Raw genomic sequence first — 25,421 nt, forward strand, 5'->3', positions numbered from 1 at the left:
TTTATGGGCAGTTTGGGCTGAAAATTTGGTGAGTCAGAAGAACATCCTGATTTCTAAGGACCCGTGAAGCTTTAGTCATTAGGCTGATTGGACCGCTCAACTTGGGGCATTTCCTCCAACACATTTGAAGTCCTATATTTCGAATTTGGGGCTGAAAGCGTGCTTTAAAGACCAGAAAAATTCATTTTGTGGGCCAATTTGCTGAACTTCAGATGAAATTAAATTTGGGCCATTTTGGGATTTTTTTTTTTTTTTTTTTTTTTTTTTTTTTTTGGGAGGGGAGGATTTAGAGCTAGTTCATTGGATCGGACTTAATTCCTATGAGATCTTGCCTTAAAATAATTTAGCCTATCTTTCCCTTTTATCCTTGACATGCAAGTAGATTGATTCTCTCTCAACTTCTCTCTCTCTCTCTCTCTCAACCATTAGACTTTCTTTGTGAACTACTCTTAGGTGATTCAAACCATCCGTCGACCATCTCTGACCATCATCTCTAACTATCGACAACCACCTCTCATCATTGGTGACCACTATTGAACTTTCGACAATATTTTCCAATGACATTTGTTTGCCATTTTTTAGCAAAAATAACGTCTATCTCTATCACATCACTACCGCCACTACTCCTTAGATCTTATGGGGAAGAGAGAGAGAGGGGGGAATAAGACGAAAAGGAAAAGGAAATGCCTTATCAGAAAATATTTGGCTTCAGTGTTGTAGATCAACAAAATCATTCCTTTGCCATCTACTTTTTGTCCTCTTTCCAGTGACAAATTTATCACTGCATCAATTTATTAGTGATATATTTGTCACTGGTGAATTTGTTAAATCCTTACCAGAAAATAGTCCTCTTAGTCCGTCATAGATTAACACAAGAATCATGCCTTTGCCATGTGATCTCTATCCTTCAATCAATGATAAATTTATCAGGAGAATTTTTACAAAAAAAGTACAAATGGTAGATTTCATTTGAGAGAAAGAGAGAGAGACACACACACACAGACCACTTAGATGAGGCAACACATTCTTATCTCAGTGATAAATTTATTAGATTGACTTTGTAAATAAATTACAACAACAAAATTATGGTAGATTTCAATAACTGTGTCAATCGAGAGCTCAATATTTTTACCAATTTCTTCTGGAATGTAATGTGTTTGTTGTGAAGAGAGAAAAAGCAAATGGGAACGATAGAGAGAGAAATAAAAACAAAAATAAAATGAAGAAGTAAGTGAAGATCCAAATAAAATAAAATAAAATGATTAACAAGAAAAACCAGGTGGAAATTTATAGCGTGAGGCTCGTCCCCAAAAAATCAGAGGAAAAAAGAACATATTCATTTTAAAAACCGAGAAATAAACTATATGAAAAAAATTACAAACTTTAAAAGAAAAGATTTAGCAGCACTAATCAATGAAGCAATCAAGAAGATCAACGTGAAGTTGAGTTGATCCAAGTAACAAAAAGGAAGCAACTATTGAATCTATGACTTAAAAAAACATAGAAACAAAGAAAATCGGAATAGATGGAAAAGAAAATGAACGGTGGTGATGGATTCGCAACAGTGAGGTGTAGATCGGCGATGGTAGAGAATAGATCTGTGACGGTGGAGGTGGTTCGTGAGTGCTGGTGGTAAATCGGTAACGGTAGATGGTAGATCAAAGATGATAGTGTAGATAGGCAATAGTAGACTGTTGATCGGCAACGATAGAGGTGGTTTGTGAACGATGGTGGTGGCTGGTGGCCAGCAGTGGTATGAGGCCTTACCGAGAGAGGTAGAGAGAGGAGAGAGAAAAGTTAATATTGAAACAGAAAATACCTTATTGGATAAAATCATAACAAGGATAAAATAAGTATTTTATGATTTATTAAGATTTATTGGTACATACAAAATTAATCCAAATATTTAGGGATAATAATGAGTTGGTTCTGTTTATCAAAAGTCTTATTCTAATTTTTAACGATAAAATTCAAGATGAAGCTTTACTTAATTCCTATAAAAACATTTTGGAGAGTCATTGGGATGCCCAAGGGCTTTAGCCTCCCACAAATTTAAAGTCATATAATTGGACCATTCTCTGAACTTTAGGTATTCATAAAAGGTCTTACTTTTTTTTGAAAGGACTTTTCTAGGCTTTGAGTGACCAAGAATGTGGGAAATTTTAGGGCCAAAGGGGCTGTCCATATCGGATTTTATTGTGAATAGAAATTTTCTTGTAATGGATTGTCTAAATTCAAAATTTATTAATGTCGCTAAGGACATTATAAGCGATTTTTGTTCTTATATTTTTAATGGATTGTCCTTCAGCTAACAAATAATTTTTTGAGACCATAAAAGGTATGTGTTACATTTTTTTAAAGGACTTTTCAAGGCCTTGAGTGACCAAAAATATGGGAAATTTTAGGGTCAAAGGGGCTGTCCATGTTGGATTTTATTGCGGATAGGACTTTTCTTGTAATGATTTGTTCAAATTCAAAATTTATTTAATGTCGCTAAGAACATTACAATTGATTTTTTTTTCTTACATTTTTCAATGAATTGTCTTTCAATTAACAAATAATATTTTGAAATCATAAAAGGTGTTTCTTACATTTTTTGCAAAGGACTTTCCTAGGCATTAAGGGACCAAAAATATGGGAAATTTTAGGGCCACAGAGGCTGTCCATATCAGATTTTATTACGGGTAGTGTTGGAAAATTTAGTTTTTATAGGCTTATTTTGGGTCAATTTTGAGCCCAATTTTGAATAGGTCGCAAACGTCTTTTGGGGTGGATCCGAAGAAGTGACGTGTTCCTTACCGCATGGCAAATTACACGGTAAAGACGGTTCATCAAAACCATTTATGAGTGAATGGGAACTTGACGACGTTTTCGGGTTCATGGAATGAATATTTAAAAAAGTAAAATATGGGTTTTCTTGTAAGGTCTGTCCCACATTAGAAACTTAAGAGAACTTATGTGTGTATATAAGTTTTAGGTGGCAACACTTGGATTGGATCCCAAGAGGCACCCCAAGTTTGTAGAAGAGATGATTTATGGACAAATTAAACCTTGGCTCAAACCACCACACGCACCGACCGAGTTGAGTTAGACGTGGGTGTGGGTTGTGGGTCAGGTCAGTTCTAATATTAATTTTTTTGACAAAATTTATTTTGAAATTTTTCTAAATTCTTGCGGAAAAAATTAATTTAAAATTTTGCCCCAATTTTTTATGTCCAAACAGTACCCGATTTCAGTCCATTTTCCAACAGGTTCAACAGGTTCAAACTGTTCAAACAGATCGAAAAACTGCCAAGCAGTTCTGGACAATTTTATAACTGCAGCAGTTAGCAGATCTGTCGAGTTTTCAAACTATATCTGTTCAAGGGTCTTGCACCTGTTCAAGTTCAAAAACATACCTGTTCGGACAACCTCTGTGTGCCTATAAATACCAGCCATTTTAGCAGTCTTTTGCATCCAAAAATAATATAAAAAATTCATTTTTTTTTGGTCCAGTTTTGCTCTGTTGCATATATGTTCTTCATATAATTTTTAGGGAATACTTAGAGAGTATAGAACACTAGTTTTGTTCGCCGTACAAATTGTTTGGAGTGCTACTACAATTTGCAAAGATCATTGAATCCTGGGAGATAAACGCCTTTTATTCGTAAGTACCGTAGCGAGGCGAATCTGTCTTAAAGACAGAGTGTTACACACTCAACTTGATCTTTTAAAGTTTTATTCGGCTTGGTAAAATAAATTCTGTAAGTGATTTTTTATTTATTTGATTTGATTTGGTTTCAAATTATTTATTTTACACAGAAAATTGTTCCAACAATCTTAAGACTAATTCGAATAATTCTGTTTATACAGAATTTTTCATTTGTTTCCTTTTCTCTTTCTTCTTTTACAGAAATTATTTTCTGTGGTTTTACAAAATAATATTCTCGTTAGAAAAACAAATAGTAATAATATAGTGTTTGATAGATAGTAGTAATATACTGTCTATTTTCTTTGACAACCAGTAGTAATATACTGGTGTCATTAACAATTCAGAATATTTATTTGTGAAGTTTGTCAGAAATTAATTTTGATTTTCAGAAATAATTTCTGAGTGTTCATTAATTAAAATTCTATTTTCAGTATTTTAATTTTTGAAGTGTTACAGAAATATTTTTCTATGTGGAATTAATTTGTTTAAATAAAATTTTATTTTAATTTCAAATTAATTGGAAATAAAAGTTATAATTTTTGTTTCTTTTATTTTTACAGAATTTAATTCTGTGGTTTTGGTTTAAATTTACTATGTAATATACAATTCTAATTATAATTTTGTTTTATAATTTAAAATTCATGGCTACTGAAACTAAATCTCAAACAAGTATTGATATGGTGGCTGCCATTACTTCAACTCATTCTCCAGTTATGATTGTACCAGTTAATCACGGTGAAAAGTCAAAGAAGTTTTCAAGAACTGATTTTAAAAGATGGCAGTAGAAAATGTTGTTCTATCTTACTACTCTCAACCTGGCACATTTTCTCCATGAGGATGCTCCTATTTTGAAAGATGATGAAACCGACCGGTAAATGGTTGATGCGGTCGATGCCTGGAATCATGTAGATTTCTTTTGCCGAAACTACATCTTGAACGGACTTGACAATACATTATATAATGTCTACAGTCTTATAAAAACAACAAAGGAACTTTGGGAATCTTTGAAGAAAAAGTACAAAACAGAAGATGTTGGCTCAAAGAAATTTATGGTTGGCAAATTCTTAGATTTTGTGATGGTTGATTCTAAGACTGTGATCAGCCAAGTTCAAGATCTCCAACTCATTCTGCATGACATTCATGCAGAAGGCATGTCTCTCAGTGAATCCTTTCAAGTTGCTGTCTTAATTAAAAAATTAACACAAGGCTGGAAGAAATTCAAGAACTACCTCAAACACAAGGCAAAAGAAATGTCTTTAGAAGAATTGATTATGTATTTGAGGATTGAAGATGACAACCGCAATTCTGAAAAGCGGCCTGGTAAGTATCTAATAGAGTCTAAGGCAAATGTGGTGAAACATGCTCTAAAAGCAAAGAAACAAAAGTTTTCTGGAGAAAGTTCATCACAAGGCTCTAAAGGAAGGGAAACTAAAAGTACAAATTTAATGACAAATATTACATCTGTGACAAAGAGGGACATCCAGCCAAAGATTGCTATAGCAAAGGCAAAAGCAAAAGAAGAACAAACAAGAAGCCTACTTAAGCCAATATGACCGAAGTGGACAAAATTTTCAATGGTGTAGATAACATAAATCTTTCTCCAGTTGTTTTCGAGGCAAACCTTGTCAGAAATCCTAAAGAATAGTGGGTAGACACTGGTGCTACTCGCTATATCTGTACTGAAAAAAAGATATTCACATCTTATTCTACAGTGGGCAACGGTGAACAACTTTTTATGGGCAACTCCTCAACTTCCAAAGTTGAAAGATAAGGAAAGATTATTTTGAAGATGACATCTGGAAAGAAACTCACTCTCAACAACGTGTTGCATGTACCGAACATTCGCAAGAACCTTGTTTTCGGATCTTTGTTGATTAAAAATGGGTTCAGGCTAATTTTTTAAAGTGACAAGTTTGTACTTACCAAAAACGGGATGTATGTAGGAAAATGTTACATGTCTGATGGCCTTTTCAAAATGAATGTAATGATTGTTGTACCCTCTGTTATTAATAAAAATACATCTTCTTCTTACTTACTTGAGTCTTCAAATTTATGGCATGGTAGACTCGGACATGTTAATTATGGATCTTTGCGTAGATTAATTAATATGGAATGTTTACCTAAATTTGACATTAATTTACATCATAAATGTGCAATTTGTGTTGAGGCAAAATTATCTAAAACTCATTTTCATTCAATTGAAAGAAGTACGGAACCACTTGAATTAATTCATAGTGACATTTATGATTTTAAATCAACTCAAACTAGAGGTGGGAAAAAATATTTTATCACTTTCATAAATGACTATATTAGATATATTTATGTTTATTTAATTCGAACCAAGGATGAAGCTTTGGAAACTTTCATTCAATATAAGAATGAAATTGAAAATCAACTTGGTAAGAAAATAAAAAAAAAAACTAAGAAGTGATAGAGGTGGTGAATATGAATCACCTTTTGGTGAGCTTTGTAAAGAACATAGAATAATTTATTAAACTACCGCTTCTTACTCACCTTAGCAAAATGGAATTTCTGAAAGAAAAAATGAGACTTTAAAAGAAATGATGAATGTCATATTAATAAGTTCTGGATTACCTTAGAACTTGTAGGGGGAAGCAATACTTTCTGCTAATTATATACATAATAAAATACCACAAAAGAAAGTGAATCAAACACCTTATGAAATGTGGCATGGGAGAGTAGCATCCTTCAAATACTTAAAAGTATGGGGGTGTTTGGCTAAAGTAGTTATTCCTAGTCCTAAAAAGACTAAGATACGTCCTAAAACAGTTGATCGCATTTTCATTGGTTATGCCAAGAATAGTAGTTCATATCGGCTTTTGATTTATAAATCAGAACATTCTGAAATGTATGTAAATACTATTATTGAATCTCGGAATGCATAATTCTTTGAACATGTATTTCTAAACAAGACTGGACAAGAGACTAGTACTAATAAAAGATCTTATGATGCTATTACTAGTCATGATCAAGAACAAGAGCAAGAGTGTCACGACCCAAATCCGCCCCTATGGGTTTAGCACCGTAACCGGCCAGTAATCCGTGGATTACCAAAGGCCTCTGAAGAGATTAACAAATAATAAAGGGCTGCGGAAGCAATAATACAAAATAGACAAGGTCCAATGAGCTGTGATAACGTACATGGAACAGAACATTTCAAAACTTACTTATAGATATATAAACATGCCAGTCCAGATACACAATATTTACAAAGTGAACTTCCCAAGATATGACTTTACAAACAGTTACAGAGACTAGCATGAAAACAAAAACAGCCTTGGCATTAAACTTCGATCGGAACCTCCTCGGGAGGCACAAGGGTTGGCTGACAAAACAGTACAGAAGGCCGTCAACTCTAGCCCTGGTCATGTGCCGGCTCACCTACATACATAATATAAACTGTAAGCGAAAGCCCAGTGAATAATAACAGAGTAAAAGGGCTATATAAATGATGTCCATCATAAGTTAGAATCCAGTATTTAAATCAGAACATATTCAGATTTCAAAACAGATATAGATTCAAATACACACTCATGTTCACATTCAGATTTTGCATTAGATCATACATGGTAAACCCATTAGCTATCAGAACAGATTGGTCCAGAGACCCACATACATAGTTGGTACCAACGACCACAAAGGTCCATATCTTGCGCGCAAGTAGCCATGGTATTGTTACCCCCAGGCAAGGGCCACATGCAGATTGGCCGCGGTATTGTTACCCCCGGGTAAGGGCCACTTGCAGATTGGTCACGGTATTTTTACCCCCGAGCGAGGGCCACATGAACTAAGGGTGCCACAAATACTTTTTAGAAAATTGGACATTCATTCATTCATTTGTAAGATAGCATTTCAAAAAACAGATTATACCGTACTAGTCAGAAAATACATAGGTTAAGCCTAACTTTACAGAGTTATTACTCACAGTGGGCTTGAAGACAGATAGACAGAGCAGATCGATCAAACAGGACGTGGCACGTGACCTACACGACACATAACAGATACACACTTGAAACACACGTTCTAATTGTACAAAACTTATTTCATTGGCTCTTAGTGTGTTTCTAATCTCTTAGCCTCACTATAGAGTCTTAAACATGGCCTAGGAATGCCTAGGATAGAATGAGAATGCAAAGATGCACTAAAAAACACTTTTCAGAATTTTCAGAAAATAAGGGTCTCGCTCGAGCGTGGCTTTCTACGCTCGAGCAGACATGCAGACAAAGGATCTCCGCTCGAGCGTGAATTACTTCACTCGAGCGGACTGTAAACTACAGTAAAAGTACTGGATGAATGAAATTCACGCTCGATGAACGCTCGATACCCGCTCGAGCGTGAGACATAAGTCCTCGCTCGAGCGTGCATTACCCCGCTCGAGCGGACTATAAACACAAGAAAAGTATTGGATACGAGAAATTCCCACTCGAGCGTCATTTTACCTGCTCGAGCGTACTGCATGAACTCAGTATGTACGCTCAAGCGTGGAGTTTCCCGCTCGAGCATGAGTCCAAAATCTGGAATTTCCAGATTTGAACCTCAAGCTCAAAACTCAACTACAATGCATCAAATTCGATCCTTTTGGGCTAATTCTCTGGAAAACTGTTGTAAACTCATAATATGACATGTTTTGAAGATCAATTTGCTAAATCAAAGCCCAAAGGTAGTTCAATTAAACACAATTTCAAATAAAACTTCAAGAACAAAACAAAAGCTTACATGCAAGTGTTCATTTTAAATCCAATGCTCTAAAACATGACCAAAAATAAGATTGAGCTCAAAATCATGATGAATTCATGGACTACGGCTAAAATATGGGCTTGCATGCAAGAACTACCATGAAAACATTTCAAAATGCCAATATATGAACATGCATGCATGAATTAAGCCTCAATTCAACACTTAAAACCAATTCTTGACTTTAAACTCTAATCTTCCATGAACCATGCAAGAATTAAACTTAAATGCACAATTGAAAGGGAAATCTCCTACCTTAAGTCTTGAATTCCAAGCCTAGAAGCTCAAATACGAAATCAACCTTCAATTTCTCCAAGTCTCCAAGTTAAGTTTGATAAACACAAGTCTATCCTCCTACTATCTCTCTCTCAATCGGTTTTGGCTTCAAAGTGGCTAAGGAAATGTTGTATGATCAAGTGTAATAAGGCTTCAACATAGTCTTAGGTAGTGGCCCACTCAAGGACAATTTCATAAATAATTGGACTAATGTAATTTAACGTTATTTAATCTAATTTAATCGCTCCAAACCGAATTTTAATTAAACCTACCATAAAATTCTATAAATCCTAACTAGCACATAAATCAAGTCGATTTCTGATTCGGACGCCGATAATGCTTTCAATTCGCAGTTTAAAGTCAAAGACATGAACAGATCATTTTATGGCAAACAGATAGAAACACATAAATAATGCAATACACATGCAAATAAATCCCAAATCTTTCCTAAATTACTGTTAAGCATAATTAATCATGAATTAGCATTAATCGGAGGTCGGGGTCATTACAGTCTTCCCCCCTTAAAAGAGTTTGGTCCTCCAAACTCGAATTACATTCATTCTAAATCAACATTGGGTCCAATGGGAACAATTCTGGATATCTCTTCATCATGTCTTCCTCGGTTTCCCAAGTTGCATAGGTTCCTCCATGGTTTTGCCAATCAACTTTTACCAATGGTATTTCTTTATTTCTCAACCTTTTGATTCGGCGATTCACAATCTGGATAGATCTTTCCTCATAAGTGTAGTCATCTTTCAAAAGTACATGTATCGGTTCGATGACGTGAAGTGGATCTCTCAGACATTCTCGTAGCATCGATACATGAAAGACGTTATGCATGTGTTCCATTACTGGAGGTAAGGCTACCCGATACGATACCGGATTGATCTTTTCGAGAACTTCATAAGGTCCAACATATCTTGGCGCCAATTTTCCCTCAACACCAAACCGAGTTTGACCCTACATCGGGGTCACCTTTATGAACACGTGGTCTCCAACTTCATATTCCCTATCTCTTCTTCGGACATCGGCATAGCTTTTCTGCCGACTCTGTGCAGTTTTCAGGCGTTGCTGGATCAGTTTCACTTTCTTGGTTGTTTCTTGCATAAGTTTCGGTCCTAACAAAGGTCTATCACCTACTTCAACCTAACATAGCGGAGATCGACATTGTCTTCTATACAAAGCTTCGTAAGGAGCCATTCCAATGCTTGAATGGTAACTGTTGTTATACACAAATTCGGCTAATGGCAAGTAGGTCTCCCAATTCCCTTGGAAGTCTAACACACACATTCTGAGCATATCCTACAGAGTTTGGTTCGTTCGTTCAGTTTGGCCATCTGTCTGTGGGTGATAGGCATTGCTCAGTCTCAATTCGGTCCCCAAAGCCTGTTGCAAACTCTGCCAAAATCTCGATACAAACTTTGAGTCCCTGTTAGACACAATAGATACTGGCACTCCATACAATCTCACAATTTCAGTCATATAGATATTGGCCAATTTATCAGCATTATAAATAGTTTTGACAGGCAGAAAATTGGCAGACTTAGTTAAACGGTCAACTATAACCCAGATAGAGTCCATACCTCGAGAAGAACGAGGCAATCCCATAATGAAGTCCATGGTAATGTGCTCCCATTTCCATTCCGGTATTGGGAGTGGTTGTAGCAAACCAGCGGGTCGTTGATGCTCAGCTTTAACCTGTTGGCAATGTAGACATCTAGCCACAAAGTCTGCAACACTCTTTTTCATTCCAGGCCACCAAAAATTCTGTTTCAAATTATGATACATCTTCGTGTTCCCAGGATGCATAGCAAATTTACTACTGCGAGCTTCGGTTATAACACGTTTTCTCAAATCACCACAATCGGGTATACAAAGACGGTTCTGAAATTTCAGCACACCATTCTCAAACACAAATCCTGGCCTTGGCTTCGAATCAAATTCCTCTATGATCTTTTTCACATATTCATCTTCACATTGTTTTTGTTTGATCTCATCAAGAATAGCAGGTTGAGCAGAAATAGCAAATAACAGCCCATCTTGTTCTAGGTCAGTCAACAATTCGTTTCAGTTGGATAGCAAACATGACAAATTCGTACTGGATTTTCGGCTCAAGGCATCTGCTACGATATTAGCCTTTCCTAGATGGTACAAAATCTGCAAATCATAATCCTTGATTAACTCTAACCATCGCCTCTGTCTCATGTTCAATTCATTTTAGGTGAAGAAATATTTCAAACTCTTATGGTCGGTGTACACCTCACAAATCACCCCATACAAATAGTGGCGCCATATTTTCAGAGCAAACACCACAGCTGCTAACTCAAGATCATGTGTTAGGTAATTCTTTTCATGAGGTCGAAGTTGTCTAGAAGCATAGGCAATCACCCTTTCGTTTTGTATTATTACGCACCCCAACCCTTTATAAGAAGCATCACCGTGCACTTGAAACCCATCAGTACCATTAGGCAAAGTTAAGATTGGTGCAGTCACTAACCTGGTTTTTAACTCTTGGAAAGCTGCCTCTCTTTGTTCGTTCCAGTCAAATGGCACATTTTTCTGAGTTAATTGAGTCAATGGCAGGGCAAGCTTGGAAAAGTCTTTCACAAACCTCCTGTAGTAACCTGCAAGTCCCAGAAAACTTCAGACTTCTGTCATATTTGTTGGTCTAGGCCAATCCACAACGGCTTCAATTTTCTGAAGGTCAACAGAAACTCCATCCTTGTTGATTACATGTCCCAGAAATGCCACACTATCAAGCCAGAATTTACACTTGGGCAATTTAGCATACAATTTCTTTTCCCTCAAAATCTGCAAGGTGGTTCTCAGATGGTTCTCATGTTCTTCCCTGTCTTTAGAATAAACCAAAATGTCATCAATAAATACAACAATGAAGTCATCCAAATATGATTTAAACACCCTATTTATTAGGTCCATGAAAGCTGCAGGTGCATTGGTCATCCCAAACGGCATTACTAAAAACTCATAATGTCCATATCTAGTTCAGAATGCAGTTTTCTCTATGTCCTCAGCTCTAACCTTTAGTTGATGATACCCGAACCTGAGGTCAATTTTGGAAAACACTTGGGCACCCTGAAGTTGATCAAACAAGTCATCTATTCGGGGCAAAGGGTATTTGTTCTTGATAGTCACTTTATTCAGTTTCTGGTAGTCTATACACAATCTCAAAGATCCATCCTTCTTTTTGACAAACAAGACTGGAGCACCCCAAGGTGAAGTACTCGGACGGATAAATTTCTTGTCTAACAGTTCCTGAAGTTGGGTTTTCAATTCTTTCAGTTCAGAGATAGACATTCTATAGAGAGTCTTGGAAATAGGTTGTGTCCCCGGAAACACTTCAACAATAAATTCAATCTCCCTATCAACTAAGTCCCCAGGTAAGTCAGTCGGAAACACATCAGGAAAGTCACAAACAACAGGGATTGTTTCTACAGTAGTACTGTCAGATGGTGCAGTCAGTATACAACACAGGTAACCCCTACATCCCTTCCTAAAGAGTTTTACAGCTTTCATAGCCGAAATCAAATACGGGGGAGGAACTACCCCATTCCCAATAAAAGTAAATTCAGGCATTCCTGGTGGTCTAAACACAACAATTTTATTTGCACAGTCAATGGTAGCACAGTATTTAGTCAACCAGTCCATCCCCAAAATACAATCAAAATGACTAATATCCAAGGGTAATAAATCCACATATAACACCATATCACCAATCATAATATCACACGTCGGATAAACATGAGTACATATCATAGAATCCCCAGACGGTGTGGATACAGATAACACATATGTCATTTGTTCTAGTGGTCTAGTCAATTTTTGAGAGAAAGCATGCGATACAAAGGAATGTGTAGAACCAGAATCTATCAGTACACATGCATTTTGAGAAGATACAGAGAGTGTACCTGACACCACAGTATAGGTGTTGGGTACGTCACTAGGCACTAAGGCGAACACTCTCCCTTGCCTTAATGTTTCATTGTTTGCATTCCCTCTAATATCGGTCCTTGCATTTGGTCTTACTGCGAAAACAGACCCGGTGGAACTTGTCATAGGATGGTTAACCTCATTGGATCTCATCGGGCAATCCCTCACCATGTGGCCAGTCTTGCCACAGCGAAAACACGCACCTGATGCTCGATGACAGGCACCTCTATGCTTCTTTTCGCAGTTGGGGCAATTTGGAATAGATCCGCTACTTTGGCCAGAGCTACCGGAGGATCCTGTATATTGCCTTTTCAAAGACGATCGGCCTTTCTTGAAACTGAATCCAGTTCTTTTTCCTCTCCATTCTGTTGTTGGTGTTGTAGTTTGTTTCTTAGCTGCTATCGTGGCTTCTGCCATCAATGCCCTGTTGAGTACCTCCACATAAGTAGGTAACTTTAGGACACCCACTTGGTCAAATATTTCCAGGTTCAGCCCTCCATCAAACTTCCTTGCTTTCTTGTAATCAGTATCTACCATATGTGGAGTAAAACTAGCCAACTCAGTGAATTTAGCTTCATACTCTGCTACAGCCATTCTTCCCTGTTTAAGTTCTTGGAATTCCGACACTTTTCGATCCCTGAAACATTAGAGAAAGTACTTGTCATAGAAGATAGCGTTAAACTGTGCCCATGTCATATTCCCATTGTCATTTCGAATTAGTAACCACCACCTGCGAGCTTCATCTTTCAGAGTGTAGGTGGCTAGGAGGACTTTCTGAGTTTCGGTACAAGGGAACACTTCATACAACTTCTCCATTTCAAGTAGCCACGTCTCAGCTTTCAAAGGTTCAATTCCACCATAGAACGTTGGCGGTTTCATTTTCATAAATTTCTGTGTCAGATTGATGATGTCATTATTATCTGCCTCAACTTGTGCCGGTAGAGGCGGAGGGGGCAAAGGTTGTTGTCTCTGTTGTTGTGTCCAGGCTTCAGTCAACACTACTAACATCTGTTCCATTCGGCCCATGCGAGCCTCTGAAAATTCACTTTCACCACTTCCCCTTACATTGTCCATCTTACTATACAGACATCAAATGATAATGAACACAGGCATAATCTTATTCGTTCCTTTCAATTTATTTGATTCAAATGTATATTCAGTTTTCATATTCAATTGAATTACCACACACTCACACATGCAGATGGAATGCCCCTAACTCTTACTAGGACATCCTAAGCTCATACGGACCGTGTGTGCGGTAGAACACGTGCTCTAATACCACTCTGTCATGACCCAAACCCGCCCCTATGGGTTTAGCACCGTAACCGGCCAGTAATCCGTAGATTACCAAAGGCCTCTGAAGAGATTAACAAATAATAAGGGGCTGTGGAAGAATAATACAAAATAGACAAGGTCCAATGAGTTGTGATAACGTACATGGGACAGAACATTTCAAAACTTACTTATAGATATATAAACATGCCAGTCCAGATACACAATATTTACAAAAGTGAACTTCCCAAGATCTAACTTTACAAACAGTTATAAAGACTAGCATGAAAACAAAAACAGCCTTGGCATTAAACTTCGATCGGAACCTCCTCGGGAGGCACAAGGGTTGGCTAACAAAACAGTACAGAAGGCCATCAACTCTGGCCCTGGTCATGTGCCGGCTCACCTACATACATAATATAAACTGTGAGCGAAAGCCCAGTGAATAATAACAGAGTAAAGGGGTTATATAAATGATGTCCATCACAAGTTAGAATCCAGTATTTAAATCAGAACATATTCAGATTTCAAAACAGATATAGATTCAGATACACACTCATGTTCACATTCAGATTTTGCATTAGATCATACGCGGTACACCCATTAGCTATCAAAACAGATTGGTCCAGAGACCCACATACATAGTTGGTACCAACGACCACAAAGGTCCATATCTTGCGCGCAAGTAGCCATGGTATTATTACCCCCAGGCAAGGGCCACGTGCAGATTGGCCGCGGTATTGTTACCCCCTGGCGAGGGCCACATGAACTAAGGGTGCCACAAATACTTTTCAGAAAATTGGGCATGCATTCATTCATTCATTCGTAAGACAGCATTTCAGAAAACAGATTATATCGTACCAGTCAGAAAATACATAGGTTAAACATAACTTTACAGAGTTATTACTCACAGTGGGCTTGGAGATAGACAAACAGAGCAGATCGATCAAACAGGACGTAACACGTGACCTACACGACACATAACAGATACACACTTGAAACACACGTTCTAATTGTACAAAACTTATTTCATTGGCTCTTAGTGTGTTTCTAATCTCTTACCCTCACTATAGAGTCTTAAACATGGCCTTGGAATGCCTAGGATGGAATGAAGATGCAAAGATGCACTATAAGACACTTTTCAGAATTTTCAGAAAATAGGGGTCTCGCTCGAGCGTGGCTTTCTACCCTCGAGCGGACATGCAGACAAAGGATCTCCGCTCGAGCGTGAATTACTTCGCTCGAGCGGACTGTAAACTACAATAAAAGTACTGGATGCATGAAATTCACGCTCGATGGGCGCTCGATACCCGCTCGAGCGTGAGACACAAGTCCTCGCTCGAGCATGCATTACCCCGCTCGAGCGGACTGTAAACACAGGCAAAGTACTGGATACGAGAAATTCTCGCTCGAGCATCATTTTACCCACTTGAGCGTACTGCATGAACTCAGTATGTACGCTCGAGCGTGGAGTTTCCCGCTCGAGCGTAAGTCCAAAATCTGGAATTTCTAAATTTGAACCTCAAGCTCAAAACTCAACTACAATGCATCAAAATCGATCATTTTGAGCTAATTTTCTGGAAAACTCTTGTAAACTCATAATATGACATGTTTTGAAGATCAATTTGCTAAATCAAAGCCCAAAGGTAGTTCAGTTAAACACAATTTCAAATAAAACTTCAAGAACAAAACAAGAGCTTACATGCAAGCGTTCATTTTAAATCCAATGCTCTAAAACATGACCAAATGTAAGATTGAGCTCAAAATCATGATGAACTACGGCTAGAATATGGGCTTGCATGCAAGAACTACCATGAAAACACTTCAAAATGCCAAAATATGAACATGCATGCATGAATTAAGCCTCAATTCAACACTTAAAACCAATTCTTGACTTTAAACTCTAATCTTCCATGAACCATGCAAGAATTAAACTTAAATGCACAATTAAAAGGGAAATCTCCTACCTTAAGTCTTGAATTCCAAGCCTAGAAGCTCAAATACGAAATCAACCTTCAATTTCTCCAAGTCTCTAAGTTAAGTTTGATGAACACAAGTCTATCCTCCTACTTTCTCTCTCTCAATCGGTTTTGGCTTCAAAGTGGCTGAGGAAATGTTGTATGATCAAGTGTAATCAGGCTTCAACATAGTCTTAGGTAGTGGCCCACTCAAGGGCAATTTCGTAAATAATTGGACTAATGTAATTTAATGTTATTTAATCTAATTTAATCGCTCTGAATCGAATTTTAATTAAACCTACCATAAAATTCTATAAATCCTAACTAGCACATAAATCAAGTCGATTTCTGATTCGGACGCCGATAAGGCTTTCAATTCGCAGTTTAAAGTCAAAGATATGAACAAATCATTTTATGGCAAACAGATAGAAACACATAAATAATGCAATACACATGCAAATAAATCCCAAATCCTTCTTAAATTACTGTTAAGCATAATTAATCATGAATTAGCATTAATCGGAGGTCGGGGTCATTACAAAGAGATAGACCAAAATGAAGAAGAGGAACCTATGCGTAGTAAACGTGCTAGAACCTCAAAATCTTTTGGTCCAAATTTTCTAACATTTTTATTAGAAAATGAGCCCTTAACTTTTAAAGAAACTATGTCCAGTCCTGAGACTCCTTTATGAAAAGAAGCTATAAATAGTGAAGTTAAATTTATCTTGCAAAATCACACTTGGGAATTAGTAGATCTGCCACCAGGTTGTAAATCTCTGGGTTCAAGTAGATTTTTAAGAGAAAAATGAAAGCGGATGGATCAATTGACAAACACAAGGCAAGACTTATGGTCAAGTTTTAGACAAAAAAAAAGGTCTTGATTACTTTGACACATACTCACTGGTAACTAGAATAACATCCATTAGAATGCTAATTGCTATTGTATCATTGTATAATCTAGAAATTCATCAAATGGATATAAAAATCGCTTTCTTAAATGGTGAGTTAGATGAAGAAATTTACATAGAACAACCAGAAGGATTTTTTGTTCCAGGGAAAGAAAAGATAGTGTGCAAATTGGTTAAATCATTATGTGGTTTAAAACAAGTGCCAAAGCAATGGCATGAGAAATTTGACAAAGCAATGATGTCAAATGGATTCAAAATTAATGAATGTAACAAATGTGTTTATGTTAAAAACACAAGCAAGGGTTATGCTATAGTATGTCTTTATGTGGATGATATGCTCATCATAGGTAGTAATAATGACATGATTAAAACTACCAAGAAAATATTGAATAAACATTTTGATATGAAGGACATGGGCATTGCTGATGTAATTCTTGGTATGAAAATTACCAAAACATCAAAAAAATATGCTTTGTCACAATCTCATTACATTGAGAAAATACTTGACAAATTCAGCAAAGATGATGATCATCTTGCTAGAACACCTGTGGATGTCAATTTGTTTCTTTCTAAGAATTTACAAGAAAGTATTTCTCAATTAGAGTATGCTCAAATTATTGGAAGCTTAATGTACTTAATGAACTGTACTCACCCAAATATAACTTATGCAGTAAGTAAATTAAGTACATATACAAGTAACCCAGGAATAAAATACTCGTAGGATTGGGCTGAATTATACTAGATATCTAGCAGTACTTGAAGAATACTGTGATGCAAATTGGATATCAGATACTAAAGACTCAAAATCCACCAGTGGGTATGTCTTTACTCTAGGTGGGGCAGCTGTATCTTGGAAATCTTCCAAACAGACTTGCATTGCTTAATCTACTATGGAATCAGAATTTATAGCTTCAGATAAAGCTAGAGAAGAAGTAGAATGGCTTTGCCACTTCCTTGAAGATATTCCAATGTGGCCAAAACCGGTGCCTGCTATATGTATACATTGTGATAGTCAATTAGCAATAGATAGAGCACAGAGTCATATGTATAACGGTAAGTCGCGACACATTCGTCGTCGACATAGCACCGTAAGATAACTACTCTTTAATAGAATTATTTCCATTGAATATGCGAAGTCTAAAGACAACATAACAGATCCACTAACTAAAGGGTTAGCAGGAGAGTTAGTTGAGAATTCATTGAGGAGAATGGAACTTAAGCCTATTAAATAAGAGTTACCACAACGGCAATCTAACCTAGTTGATTGGAGATCCCAAGATCCAGGTTCAAAGGGACAACCGAGTTGTGTATGACTCATAAGAATCACTGGGGAGTTAACCTCCTACCCATTTCTATGATGAAATAATGATGTCTGCAACGTTTTAGGTTAAGGAAAACTTTTAATGATTCTTATATCTAGGAATACCTAGTGGAGTATGGCATGATACTCCTCATAAAAATCACCTATTTGAGTGTGAACTGGGCCGGTTCTATGAGATTTGTGAAGGGCTACAATTCTCTAAAACACTCATGAAAGACCAGGTTGTTCAGGGCCAAAATGAACATAATAGTGAGAACTAAGCTATGTCTGGTGATATACTATGTGAGTTCTATTGTTTTGGTTTACACAAATGGCTGAACAGTTCAAGACATCATGTTCACTGATTAACTAGTAAATCCGATAGTGTCTCACTAGGGAAGATTCAAAGCCAAAAGCTACCTATCCTTTGCAGAATATTTCCAATTTCTATACTCTCTGTAATTAGATCATGTTGTTGCATTTTCTCTCCGTCAAATTCCATTCATGTAGGGGATTGTTGGAAAATTTGGTTATTATAGGCTTATTTTGGGCCAACTGTGAGCCCAATTTTGAGTGAGTCCCAAACGTCTTTTAGGGTGGGTCCGAAGAGGTGACGTATTCCTTGTCGCATGGCAAGTCACACGGTAAAGACGATTCATCAAAACCATTTATGAGTGAATGGGAACTTGACGACGTTTTCGAGTTTGTGGAATATACATTTAAAGAAGTAAAATGTGGGTTTCCTTGTAAGGCTTGTCCCACATTGGAAACTTAAGAAAACTTATGAGTGTATATAAGTTCTAGGTGGCAACACTTGGGTTGGTACCCAAGGGGCACCCCAAGTTTGTAGAAGGGAGGAGTTATGGGTAAATTGAACCTGGCTCAAACCACCACATGCGTACGCCGCCGCCGCCGTCCGTCCGACCGAGCTAAGCCAGGTGCGGGTATGAGTTATGGGTCAGGTCGGTTCTAATATTAATTTTTTGGACAAAATTTATTTTGAATTTTTTCTAAATTCTTGCGGGAAAAATTAATTTAAAATTTTGCATCAATTTTTTCTGTCCAAACAGTACCTGATTTCAGTTCATTTTCTAGTAGGTTCAAACTATTCAAATAGATCGAAAAACTGCCCAACAGTTCTGAGCAGTTTTATAACTGCAGTAGTTAGCAGATCTGTCCAGTTTTCAAACTGTATATGTTCAAGGGTTTTGTACCTGTTCAAGTTCAAAAACATACCTGTTCAAACAGCCTCTGTATGCCTATAAATACCAGTCATTTCAGCAATCTTTTGCATCCGAAAATAATCTAAAAAATTCATTTTTTCTGTCCAGTTTTGCTCTTTGCATATATGTTTTTCATATAATTTTTAGGGAATACTTAGAGAGCATAGAACACAGGTTTTGCTCGCCGTACAAATTGTTTGGAGTGTTACTACAATTTGTGAAGATCATTGTAGCCTGGAAGATAGATCCATAAGCACTGTAGCGAAACGAATCTGTCTTAAGGACAGAATGTCACACACTCGACTTGATCTTTTAAAGTTTTATTCAGTTCGGTAAAATAAATTATGTAAGTGATTTATTTTTATTTATTTGGTTTGGTTTCAAATAATTTATTTTACACAAAAGATTGTTCCAATAGATAGAACTATTATTGTAATGAAATGTTTAAATGTTTAAATTTATTTAATGTCACTAAGGACATTATAATTGATTTTTGTTCTTACATTTTTGATGAATTATCATTCAATTAATAAAATATTTTTTTTATTTTTTAGACTTGATTTGGTAGTTTTGACACCACTTTTCCAGCAACTGTTTTTTTATTGTATGACAATAAAATAATGGAAAGAAGTTAATAAATTTTTTTTTTATTACAATTTCAATTGAGTGGCTACATTCACTAACGCTTCGTTTGAGAACAGATTATTTTAGAAATTTTTTAACTTTTTATAAAAAAAAAAATGTACAGAAAATAGAAAGAGTGATGTGACAACTTATAGTAACTTTTTAACTTTTTGACTAAAATATATAGTTGATAAGCGAGGCCTAAGAACTAATTTTTAGAGCCATATTAAAAGGCTTGCATGATGAGGTTATGCAAAATGATTGATGGGATTAACCTTATCTCCTATTCGCCTCGTTTGTTTTCGGGTGTAAAGGATGGAGTGAGATTAGGATGGAAGTGGGGCTATTTAGTATTGTGTTTATATGTAGAGTTGGGGAAATGATTAAGATGGAGGAGACGATTAAGATGGAGGTTGGAAGGTGGATTGGGATGGAGGAGGTGGAGGTAGAGGTGGAGGTAGAGGTGGAGGTGGAGGTGGTATTAGAAAAATGTGAGGAGATTAGAAATTTTTTACTTTTTACATATTGGGAATTTTTTTTGAACATTAATGTTTAATTTTTTTTTTTGTATTTTTTTATTTGTTTTATTATTTTATATAAAAATAATTTAATAATTCCTACACTTACAAATATCATCAAAACAAACACAATTTTACTTAATCCCCTCACTATCAATTCCCTCACTATCAATTCCCTCCATTCTACTTCTAAAAATAAACGAGACATTAAGTCTATTAAAATGGATAATGTCGGTTTCATCCATTTCGTAATATTTCGGTTCTTAGTCAGAATTCTAAGGGTAAGTTATATTTAAGGGCTTTGTATAATTTAGGAGTTGTTTTGGATGATCTAAATTAGTGCACTTTTTGACTTTTTATGAAATATAGGTTGGGTATGGGTTGGATTTGAAGTAATGTGATAGAGAGGTGATGTGACTTAAATAAGATGATGTGACTTAAATAGGATAGTAACTTTTTGACTTTTTAACTTTTTAAGTTATGACAAACAAGGTCTTATTATTAGCAAGCCAAGTTTTGTGGTCTAAGCAACAATGAGAACGTCAAATTTCAAATCTAGTTGTGAGGCTGTAAATGTCAACTCAAGTTTTCATAGTGTAGAAATTATTTTTTTGCTTTATTATATAAGAAGGCTCCTTTTCAGTTGAATAATTCAATTGGACAGTGTTGTTGGTAGAGATGGCAATTTGAACCCGGCCCGACGGGGACCTGACCCCCCGACTCCGATTAGAATGGGTTTTTCCCGAAAATAATCCCCATAGGGCCGGGGATGGTATTAAAAATTAAATCCCCATTAATTTTTGGGCCACGAACGGTGATAAGTTTTCTGGCCCCGGCCCCGGCCTCGGCCTCGGCCCGGTCCCACCCTAAAATCCCCAATCAGGTCCCCCGTGTATATATATTTATATGTTTAGGCTTTATTGCTTCAATATAATATAAAGATATAATATAATATAATATATATTTATTGCTTTAGATGTCTCATTATATAGATATAAGTAATATCTATCTAAACTGTCTCTCTCTCTCACACACACTCTCTCTCGTTCTACTCTTTGTGTTTGATCTGAGCCGCGATGGAGAGCATTTTTTAGCACCATCGTCGTCGTAATGGAGAGCATCTTCCAAATCTAAGCCGCGATGGAGAGATCGACAACGGAGAGCATTTCTGAGCACCACCGTGATGAATACATATATGTATATATATATTCCAATCGGCGAATCCGCGATGAATACATATATATATTCCGATCTGAGGTTGATGTTGATGATGATGAGATGAAACAGATGCTGTTTTGCTTTTGCTTTTACATTTTTTTTTTTTTTGGCCGGGGAATTTTCGGGGACGGGGAAGGGGCAGTGATAGATTCTCCATCAGGGATCGGGGACGGGGAGTGGGATCCCTGGCCCGCCCGGCCCGTTGCCATTCTCAGCTGTTGGCCCATTATGAGCCTATCACAGGACTCACTCTCGATAATTCAAACTGTTCATCTTGTAATGTCTTTCAAGAACATCACCCACACAAAAGATTACGTTGATCGAATAACCGCAACTATATGATGGAATAAGATTTATCTTAATGATCTACTCTAAAAATTATATTTGTTGTTTATTTCTTTTTAAGATAAATCTGATTTGATTATATAGTTGCGGTTTTTTAATCAATATGATTTTTTTTTTTTTTATAGATGATGTTCAATTATCGAGATAAATCTCATAATTGGCTCACGGTGGGCCGACAATGCCGTCCAGTTGATTATTCAACTGGAGAGGAGCTTCCTCCATTATATAAATTTCTTACTAACAAATTAATATTTACAATTACTTAAAGGCCCTATTTGTTTATTGTATATAAGGGCCGAAAAATACTTGCAACATTTGATTTATCATTCCCAAAAATCATCCCTAATGATATGTCTAACAAGTGTCAAATTTTGATTTATTAAATATTCCATCATGTGGGGTTTAACTTGAATGCCATATCATTAGAGGTGGTAAATTAGGGGACGTAGCATTGTTATATAAGGGTCGAATATGAAAATGAGACCAGATATAATATAAGGTGGTTATGTTTTTTTATTTCCTTATATCTTGTGTTTGGTTGCTTCAGATATATGGAGTTCGGATAATATATGATGGAAAATAGGGATATGTAATACTATCTCCATGTTTGGCAAGTTGGTTTGTGTCTAAAATAGTCACAAAAGACAAAATAGGCTATTTTAGTCACAACAAACAAAACATCACATTCAACCCATAATTATTACACTCTTCTCTCACAAAAAAAACTAAAAAAGTCAAAAAGTCAAAAAGCCATTCCCAAACTAAGCTTTTTAGCCCAGGCTAAAATAGTTAAAAAAGCTAAAAAGTCAAAAAGTCAACCCACTTTCCAAACGGAGGAAAAACTAATCATTCTTTTCTTATCCCATCCTATATATTATTGTAACTAAACATAGTATAACTGATCCCACAATATATATAATTTATCTCATATCTTATATCACATCGTTATTCTTATCTTTAAGTATTACATATCTTTCTCAAACTCTATGATTCGTTTGGGATGTGTGTTGGCTTTTTGACTATTTTAGCCTGAGGATAAAAAATCTCGTTTGCAATAGATTTTTTGATTTTTTTGACTTTTGTGAGAGAAAAAATGAAATGATTATAATTTAGATGTGACATTTTATCTTATTGAATTAAAAAACTTATTTTATCTTTTTATAACTATTTTAGCCAAAAAAAAAAAAAAACCCTTTAACTTATGCCAAACAAAGGCATATCAAACTGGGCCAAAAGAGTGTTACGTACAGTATGTATGTTACAAAAATCTTACCATAGCCAGACAAATTAAATTAAATTAAGTTAAAGATGCCAAACCATGGTTTTAATTAACAAATCTAAAATTTAATGAGGAGATTAAAACATTGAAGACATATTTTAAAAAAAATATTACATATTGATAAAAAAATTTATAATTTTAGTTATTAATATTTGTAATATTTATCATTTTTTTGTAATTTTTTTTTTCCTACATCACTGATATGTAATTTTTCAAATTTAATCAATATGTTAAATCCAACAGTTAGCAAAACCAGACACACATAAAATTCAAAGTATTTAACTCTCTGCTATTTGTTTATTATGTCTGGTAAAGTAGCATAACCAGCCAAAAAATGCTTGGAGTAGATAAGACCATGATTAACGTATTAGGTTTTCGTCCCTTTCTAATCACGTTTATTTTTTTAACTTTTAATTATTGACCCATCTATATAAAAAAAAAAAAAAAAAAAAAAAAAAAAAAAAAAAAAAGACATCCTGAGGTTTATATTTATTACAGTTCCCCTCATATTTTGGAAATTACATTCCCCTTCCTGAGGTTTAAAATTTCATTACAAATTATCCCCTGAGATTTAAAGTTTCACAACAATTTCCTCCCTCACCGTAATGATCATCATACATAAAATTAAATTAATAAGGATCAGTGTAATTTTTCAATTGTGAAGGAGTAAACTGTAATAAATATAAATCTCAAGAATTATCATTGTAATTTACCCAAATAAAAATAATAATTATTGTCCTGTTTGGTTGCATGGTAAAACCTCGTGCTCTGCCCAGACTGCTCCCAAACAAAAAAAAGATACGTACCAGATTCAATGACACCATCACCATTGATGGTGCGCCGCCCCAAGTCAACAAATTTCTATCTCATAAATTGGGAAATTCTAATATACACTATCTTCAAAAACGTCACACCATTTACATTTCTAATTATGTTTTTTTTTTTTTAATTATGACTAATTTTCTTGTTTAGTCAAGACTTATGAGTTCTTTAATTATATCTCTAGTTATGATATTTTTTTAATTATAACTCAAAAAATATAAAATTATATTATTTTCTTCTAAAATTATAAGGTGTATATGATACACACTTTTAAAGAGTATATATTATAGTATTTTCCTAATAAATTATATAATCCCTTGATGGATGGATCTAATTTAACCTCTTTTTTTTTCTTTTTTTGTGTATTTTCTTTTTCAGCCGTCCAAGATTTTAGTCAAAGAAAATTAAAGTTTTGCTCACAAAAGTTAGAAATCAAAAAACAAATCATCAGGGTATGGATAGAGGTTTGGAATTTTTGCTTGCCTGAACATCCATAAAAATCCCAAACTCCCTTTTGTCCCGTGAGTTGGATTGTGTTTGAAAAGTCTCAAAAGCAAAAACAGAGGAAACAGAGAGACAGGAATTAGCCCCACCACTGGAAATTTTGAAATGGACATGAAACCATAAAGTATACATATATCTTGCTGTCACCATTTGGCTCAAGCTTGGAGAAAGCACATTGTTGCAAAATAAATCACAAAAATTAATAACAAATACGAAAAACACAATACACAAGTACATGTGATTTAAAAAAATTAATGTTCACAACTCTAGAGATCACTTAATTGATAATGAGTGAAGGAATCTTTAGAGTATATGGACCAAATTTGAGTAACTTATGAAGCAATTTTAAATAAGTCTAAGAATTACGATTTGAGTCTTACCAATTCAAATCATATAAATAACTTCTCTGCACATAAGATATGGCTGATATGGAAAGAACAACCACCCAATGCAGCATTTTCCAAATTCAGACTTTCCAAGCATGTAACACAACCACTCACTACCACTTCACAGGCACATCCAAAAAAAAAAAAAAAAAAGTGTGTTATGTCTGTGTCCAAACCCACAACCTTACATGTCCTAGAGTGCCGACCATGGCCACCGCATGCATTATGCATAGCATACCTTTTTTAAGTCCACCAATGTTATCATCATGTGTTGTTTGTTATAATGTCCTTGCTGCTGCTACTACACTACATCAGCACACTCTCTGGGCCATCAGATGCTTATGTTATGTTGCTCATGCTTGGAGCCCATCATGGTGTTGGTGGTCTGACTCTT

At 35.7% G+C, this 25,421-nt stretch overlaps 1 protein-coding gene across 1 annotated transcript in view; it reads left to right on the top strand.

Annotated features, from left to right (window-relative positions):
- The first annotated feature begins 983 nt into the window (after positions 1-983).
- LOC114266972 (large ribosomal subunit protein uL29) overlaps positions 984-25,421 on the top strand; it is a 57,726-nt gene continuing 33,288 nt past the window's right edge. Inside the window, exon 1 of the mRNA XM_028207957.2 lies at positions 984-988. The gene's annotated coding sequence lies outside the window, so the exon portion shown is untranslated. The remainder of the gene's footprint in view (positions 989-25,421) is intronic.

This window comes from Camellia sinensis, chromosome 14 (assembly GCF_055761805.1).
Source record: "Camellia sinensis isolate YWXY chromosome 14, ASM5576180v1, whole genome shotgun sequence".
NCBI classification, from domain to species: Eukaryota; Viridiplantae; Streptophyta; class Magnoliopsida; order Ericales; family Theaceae; genus Camellia; species Camellia sinensis.